The sequence below is a fragment of the Schistocerca serialis genome, chromosome 7 (genome assembly GCF_023864345.2).
Source record: "Schistocerca serialis cubense isolate TAMUIC-IGC-003099 chromosome 7, iqSchSeri2.2, whole genome shotgun sequence".
Lineage (NCBI taxonomy): Eukaryota > Metazoa > Arthropoda > Insecta > Orthoptera > Acrididae > Schistocerca > Schistocerca serialis.
The window spans coordinates 118,988,239-118,996,435 of NC_064644.1; positions in this window are offsets into that span (position 1 = coordinate 118,988,239).

Below are 8,197 nucleotides of genomic sequence, written 5' to 3' on the forward strand. Positions count from 1 at the left end.
TTGCAGTCAGATGGCACGTGCAAATTTCATTGGAAATGAATTGTTTTCTTGCAGATGAACTGTTTGATGCACCGGCAAGTCTTGATTTCCCATGGTGCAATGTGAACTCCCAATATTTCTGTTCAGAATTAAATTTTCTCATAGTTATGTAGCCCAGCATCAAAATTTATACATTTTGATATCAAAATAAATTGTATAAATCTCTTAGATACCAACTAGACGCTTACAAAGACAAGTTCAGAATTATTACAAGAAGCTTTCAGTCTCATTACACCATTTTCCCCCCAGCTGGTTCTCATCTCACAGTACTGTGAAGTGGTTTAGAATCTCTCTTTTCCTGTTGGTGTGAATGCTTAATTATTCCTCTCCCCCACCACAAGTTTTCTGCTTGTATATAACAATGTAATATAACAATGTAATGCAGGAGCGTGAAGCAGATGAGAAAGCTGGTTACAGCTGCAATAATGTATACAGAATGAGAAAGCCATTATGTGAAATTCATCAGACGGACACTCATTTGCTGATGCACTGTTTACCCACTATATAGTATCACTGCTCTGGTTGATAGACTGTTAGTCACATGATTAGACTAATGGTTGTTGTCCTGTATAAGCAGAAGGGAAAAGTCACCAATCTCGTCAATGCATATTGTTTTGCTGAATTTACTCTTAGTCTCCAAAAGTCTGTCGTGACAGTTACAGAGTAGGTAATTTATGGCCTTAGATAAGAACACTATTGAGAATTTGCAAATGAATATGGAGACATTTATGCAACTCAATTATTAATTTGAAGAAGAAAATCACTAACATTATTAATAAGTATTCTTGCTATCAGTAAACCATTATCACTGCTCTCAGTTGTGACATCCCTGTTCTTAATGATATTGCGAGAATAAATTAAATAATATTCATTATTTCCAGCCTACGATTACCATGTGCTAATGGAAAAAGTGAAGAGCTTGATCTGCGTCTCCTCATTGATGATACTCTATCCACTTTAGTATCATCCTTGGTACCTTCTTGGCTATTGACTGTACAGTCTTTTATCCCTGTCTTGTGGCTCCACGTCAGTGGTTACTGCATGGAGATCTTTGTGACTTTTTGAGGATATTGTCACTTCCTCGTCATCACTTAATGGACCAGTTATTACAGTGGTCTCTTCAAAGAGCCAACTGGCAATTATATACTTCTGCTGTACTTTCACCACCCCTCTGTCAAATTGCCCTGAAGAGGTTGTAGGATATGTCTCCAGTGTGATCATCTGCACTGCAAGATCTGCTTTCCCCCTTTATTTGAGCCAACCCCATGCTGGTCGGTGCCATTGCATACTAAAAACATTCCAAGAACTATTCAGGCTCATCAAAGGAGCATACAGTATCTCAAGCTACATCCTTCACAGGACACCCTCTATCTATATTACCCTTTAAGTGACAAGAGGTTTTTCCCAGCCTAACAATTCAATACATATCAGTGTGTACTCTGGTAATGCCAATGAATACACCTACTCAGTTTTATACTTATTCTTAAGTGTAGCATGAGTTAGTGGTAGTAAATATTCATACCAATAAATCAGGAAAAAAATTATACATTGTAATTCCAGTCATTTACCAGTGGTATATATACTTACCAGTGTCATTTAAAGAGTTAAGCACAGTAATAGGGAATGCTGGGATCATTATGTCCCCTTAGGAATATATGCCTCTTTATCCCACATGTATCTCAAGCTGCATAGTCTACTGTCCAGGGTTTCCTCGCATACACTGATTCTTGCTGAACACCGCATGGCCCACATTGTGACAGCATCTGCATGGTCTTCTTACCTGCCTGCCACTCGAATGGCATAAAAGCAGGTTGAGGACATCCCCATGTCCTTTAACTCTCATCATGCCAAATTATACAATGAACATTTCACTGACTGAAGCTGCTTCAGGCTGTTGACTCACCATATGCTGTGGCCCCGGGCCCTGACTTGGTTCATAATCAGCTGATCCAACATCCAAATGTTACTCAAAGGACTCTACCTAAGGTCTTTGACTGTATTTGGCTAGAAGATGTCTTCCCTTTGCAATGGCAAGATGTATCATCATTCCAATCCTCAAACCAGTCAAAAAACCATCATCCATCTGTAGCTAGTGACCGATTAGCATCACCAACATGCTCTGCAAACTGCTTGAAAGGGTGGTAACCTAGTTATATGCTGTGTTCTCAAATTACAGGACCTTCTTTCCCCCTATCAGTGTGTTTTCTAGGAAGCACAATCCACAACCAACCATCTAGTTGGGTTGGAAAAAATAATCTGCCAGGCTTTTTCAAAATGCCAACTCCTCTTTCCAGTGTGCCTACACTTACATAAGAAATATGACACCACTGTGCTTCATTACATTTTACTTATCCTCCACGACTAGGGCTTTGGAGGCTCCGTGTTAATTTTTATTCATCAATTTTTATCATGTCAGTTGTTTCAGGACTGTACTGATACATCACTGAGCTCTCCTTCAGTCCAGGAGAACAATGTTCGTTGGGTCTCTGCACTGAGCAGTACGCTCTTCCACATCACCATCACTAGGCTTGTGACCTCTGCCAGGCCACTGGTCACTTCTGCACTGTATGTTGTCATGTGCCCATTGCTTTTGGGGAGATGCCAAACCTATAAGTTACATATGTCCTCCCAGAGTATCACACACTTTTTGTAGATTTGATTTGTTTGCTGATATCTTCTGGATACTACAGTCATCTATAAATGGTCCTGCTATTCAGTCTCAGCTAATAATTTTCTTCACAATGCTCAGATCCTCTTCCCTGAACATTTAATGAATTGACTGGGATGAGAGATCATTTCTCTCCTCAAATAACATAAAGCATTCATAACCAGAGTTCTATCATTTCAACGATATATTGTCAAATTAACCATTAATACAATGTACTCTACAATGAGCATGAGGCTGCTCCTTCTCTCTGGTCTGTATACAATGTTATTGTTGTGGTCTTAAGTCCAAAGACTGGTTTGATGCAGCTCTCGATGCTACTCTATTCTGTGCAAACCTCTTCATCTTTGAGTAACTTCTGCAACCTATATGCTTCTGAACCTGCTTACTGTATTCATCTCTTGGTCTCCCACTACAGTTTGTGTCCCCCACACTTCCTGCCATTACCAAATTGATGTATCAGAACGTGTCCTACCAACTGATCCACTCTTTTAGTCAAGTTGTACCACAGATTTCTCCTCTCCACAATTATATTTAGTACCACATCATTAGTTACGTGATACTCATTTAATCTTCAACGTTCTTCTGTAGGACCATTTTTCAAAAGCTTCTGTTCTCTTCTTGTCTAAATTGTATATCATCCGTGTTTCACTTCCAAATGTGGCAACACTCCATACAAATACTTTCAGAAAAGACATCCTTACACTTAAATTTGAACTCGATGTTAGCAAATTGCTCTGTTTCAGAAAAGTTTTCATTGCCATTGCCAGTGTACATTTTATATCCTCTGTACTTCAGCCATCATCAGTTATATTGCTACCCAAATAGCAACACTCATCTGTTACTTTCAGTGTGTCATTTCCTAATCTAATTTCCTCAGCATCGCCTGATTTAATTTGACTACATTCATTAACCTTGTTTTGCTTTTGTTGATGTTCATCGTATATCATCATTGCAGGACACTGTCCATGCTGTTCAACTGCTCTTCCAAGACCTTTGCTGTCTCTTAACAGAAATACAATGTCAATGGCAAACCTCAGAGATTTTATTTCTTCTCCCTGGCCTTTAATTCCTGCTCCAAATTTTTCTTTCATTTCCTTTACTGCTTGCTCAATGTAAGGATTAAATAACAGTTTAGATTGGCTACAGATTAGATTAGATTAGATTAGATTTACTTTCATTCCAATTGATCCGTAGTGAGGAGGTCCTCCTGGATGTGGAACATGTCAGAAAAACAACAATACATGACAAATATTTACAACTAAAACAAATAAACTAATGTACCATTTCACAGGTCCCAAGTGGAATGATCGTCATTTTTAATGAACACTAAGAGTCATTTTACAAATACTAATGCACTGAATTTAAAATAAAAAACGTTTTTATTTATTTATAAGGTAATAAACATGTAATACAACTACTGTAATACTTATTTACAATGAACACATTACTGCACTGAAATGGTGCAGAAGTTAGATTATACTTACACACACACACACACACACACACACACACACACACACACACAACCCTGTCTCACTCCATTATCAACCACTGCTTCCCTTTCATGCCTCTTGACTTTTATATCTACCACCTGGTTTCTGTACAAGTTGTAAATAGCCTTTTGCTCCCCGCATTTTATCCCTGCTACTTTCGGAATTTCAAAGAGAGTATTCCTGTCAACATTGTCAAAAGCTTTTTCTAAGTCTACAAATGCTATAAATGTAGGTTTATTTCCTTAACCCATCTTCTATCAGAAGTCATAGTCAGTACTGCCTCCTGTGTTCCTACATTTCTTCAGAATCCAAACTGACTCTCCCCAGGTTGGCTTCTACCAGTTTCTCCGTTCTTGTGTAAAGAATTCGTGTTTGTATTTGACAGCCATGACTTATTAAATTCATAGTTCGGTAATTTTCACATCTGTCAACACCTGCTTTCTTTGAAATTGGAATTATTATATTCTTCTTGAAGTGGGAGAGCATTTAGCCAGTCTCATACATCTTGCTCACCAGATGAAAGAGTTTTGTCATGGCTGGCTCTCCCAAGGCTGTTGGTAGTTCTAATAGAATGTTATCTATTCCTGGGGCCTTGTTTCAATGTAGGTCTTTCAGTGCTCTGTCTAATTTTTCACACAGTATCTTATCTCCTATATCATCTTTATCTATGTCCTCTTCCATTTCTATAATATTACTCTAAAGTACATCTCCCTTGTATAGACCTCTATATACTCCAGCCACCTTTCAGCTTTTCCTTCTTTGCTTAGGGCCAGTTTTCCATCTGAGCTCTTGGTATTCGTGCAAGTGGTTCTCTTTTCTCCAGAGGTCTCTCTAATTTCCCATAGTGACAGGGTATGTCAAATCATTAGGTTTTACATAACATTAATTAGTAATACAGGCTCTTTGGTTATTGCTTGGCGAGCCACCATAACACCTTCCATCAGCAGCTGCACAAAATAACTATCCACAACAGCAGGTGACGATGTCTATGCATCACTCATGCCCAAGGGAGAGGCAACTGCTTATATTGTTGGCTCTAGGTAAACAGAAGCCTAACAAAAATGTTTTGCTTCACTCTAGCTCGGTTAACGTAAAGTAACAGTTCTTCTGCATATTCACGTATAGTCTTCCATTTCTCAAAGGGCCTAAGAGTGTACATTGGCATTTCCTAATGAAATGTCATGGTATACAACAATCTCAAAGAATTTTGCATGTAGTGTAGCTCGCAGTCTGTAAACCTGGCTGAATCCCTGGTAGCTGAATGGTCAGCATGACGGAATGTCATATCTAATGATCTGGGTTAGATTCCCAGCTGGGTCTGAGATTTTCTCCACTCAGGGACTTGGTGTTGCGTTGCCCGTATCGTCATCATTTCATCCCCATCAACATGCAAGTTGCTGAAGTGGCATCAACTCGAAAGACTTCCACCAGGCAAACGGTCTACCTGATGGGAAGCCCTAACCACACGGAATTTCCATTTACCTTGGCTGAATGCTAGCTCCAACATGCCATCCAAATGGCTCCTGCTCAGATCCTTTCCCAAGGGTTGTAATTCTGTCTGGTGAAAGCACAAGTCATGCCTTTCCGTTGTCATACAACAGTCCATTTAACTTAGAGCTGTACTTGGGTGTCTACTGTTGGGGTGTTATCACACAGTCCTAATTTTTAAGACCCTTCTCTGATAAAAAGTGGATGTGCTGTCCAATATTCAACTAAAAACTAGCTTCATGGGAAAGATTAATGAGCTCTGCATCTTTACCCATAACTGTTTGAGTGCGAATCGCACCACTCTACTCTCTCTTTATTGGGCTCTGGTCTCATTCCGATTGGGCTACAGTTGCTGGACTTACGGCTCGGCTGCAACTTCAGTTTTGAGTTTGTGGGAGTCAGTTCACCATCATGAAGTGAGTGGCTATTGGTGCTTTCTGGACTAGTCTGTTAAAAAGTCTCTTTGCCAAAATGGAAATTTTCTGTCTTCAATTGATTAGCAGCCCTTGCTCACTTCTGCAATCACCATCCAAAAGCTTCCCAGTTATCCAAATTCTTAAAGTCTTTTTGCGTAGAAGGGGTGTTGACCCCAAGACATTGACTCTCGGGTGGCATTACCAGTGGAAATGTGGTTCAAAGCCATTTCTGCAATTCCTCTCCTTTCGCCCCCATCCTTCCACCCTTCCTGGTTAGTATCCAGACAATGAATTGGAACTGATCTATTTTCAGTTCTGTAATTTTGTTGCCCCCATGACCCTTCAGTGCCTGTTCCTCTTGATGCTTCAGGAGTAGTAGGGTCTTACCATCATTTACCCTGACAGCTGTGAAGCCATGGATACATCTCCAAATGGTCAGGAACAACATTTGTTTGCTGGATCAGATAGTCTTTATTATGACAGAGCTGATGGTCATTGACAGAACCCTACATTATATTAAACAGATCTCCCTTGAATGTCTTTTAATTTGTATTGTGTCAGTGAGCAATCTCGAGGCTATTGATCGATGTTACTCTTGACACCCAGTGATATCTGCTGTTGCTGGCTTTCTCTTGGGCCTCAGTCATACTGCCTGCTAAGTTGTTTTTCTCTGGATCCCAGGTCATATGGGTATCCCAGAGAATGAACTGGCTTTCCATTTGACAAGATGCAATTACTTCTCGTATAGTTGCTTTGATGATTGCAGGAACAGAGTTGCATATGCAGATAAGACCTGTCCTCACTTGAAGTTGGAACATCTGGTGGATTGCTGCCTCTTTTAATAAACTCTGCACCACCAAGGAGACTACTGCAGCATGACGCTCATACTCCTATTCCTTGTCCTATGTTTTCACCACATTGATACTTTTATTTTATTTAACGAAGCACCACCACATTATGGTTGCAGAACCTTACAGACAGTAGCTCACATCCTCATGGTATGACTCCTCCTTCTCACTCTCTGTGCCAAGCATTGTCTTCCAGATCCTTTGCCTCTAACATTGTGAGACAATTCATGGAAAGCTGATCTGTTTCTGTGTTTTCTACATGAAAGTGGTTTTTATTCTCGGATATAACATTTTAAACTACTGCTGGGGTGGGGACAGTGTGAACGGGATTGGGTCATCTCCCACTGCTTGCTGGGCCTGGGGACCCTCAGCCGTGTGTCCTTTACCATCTACCTTTGTCATTCCTCTTTTACTCAATTTTAATCATATTTCAATGGGGTTAGCTCTTTTCACTGCTGCATCCCATGTAACTTTATAAGGGTAGCACTCTGACGAACACAGCGTGTTAAGGGTTTCTTATCCTTGATGTTATTTTCTGAGAAAAGACAGTTGAGCTGGTTTTTATGTTCCCTTCAGAATAGTTGTTATTATTCGTGTCTTTAACACTTTTGCTGTAACGGAGCTGGGGTAGGACAACTATGGGTGGGATGGGCCCCATTATATGCTTAGTGCCAGGAAACACTCACCTGGCCCCATCCACATACTGACCTGAATATTTCCCTCACCTTATTTTATCATTGTCAGTCCAGCTGATGTTCTGTGCAGTTTGAGACGTCTCACTTATATTATTATGAATTTCCATGCTAGAATGCATTCCTTACTCCATAACTGTTATAGCCCTTAATTGATTGGTGGAGGTCGGGTGCAAGTGAGGTTTCTCTAACCACAGATGAATGCTGGAGCCATCCTCATCTACTCGTTGAGCTGCATATTGGCCTTACAAATTTACATCTCTTTAAATTACATCTTAGCTCCAGCCTCAATATTGTTTCAGTGACCATTCCTACATACTTTCATAATTCAGTCAAATTTCTGTCCGCTGTCGCAACTCTAGATGACCTGTCTCTTTAACGTAGGGCTGATGATCTCATTGTTTAGTCTCTTAACCCTCCAACCAACCAACCAATACTCCAGAACATCCACTCTATGGCCAGCAGTACTTCCCCATCCATTATAGTGATGAGACCTCACACCACTGATTTCCATGTAATTGGATCCACCATAGAAGCAAACAACACAAAGAAA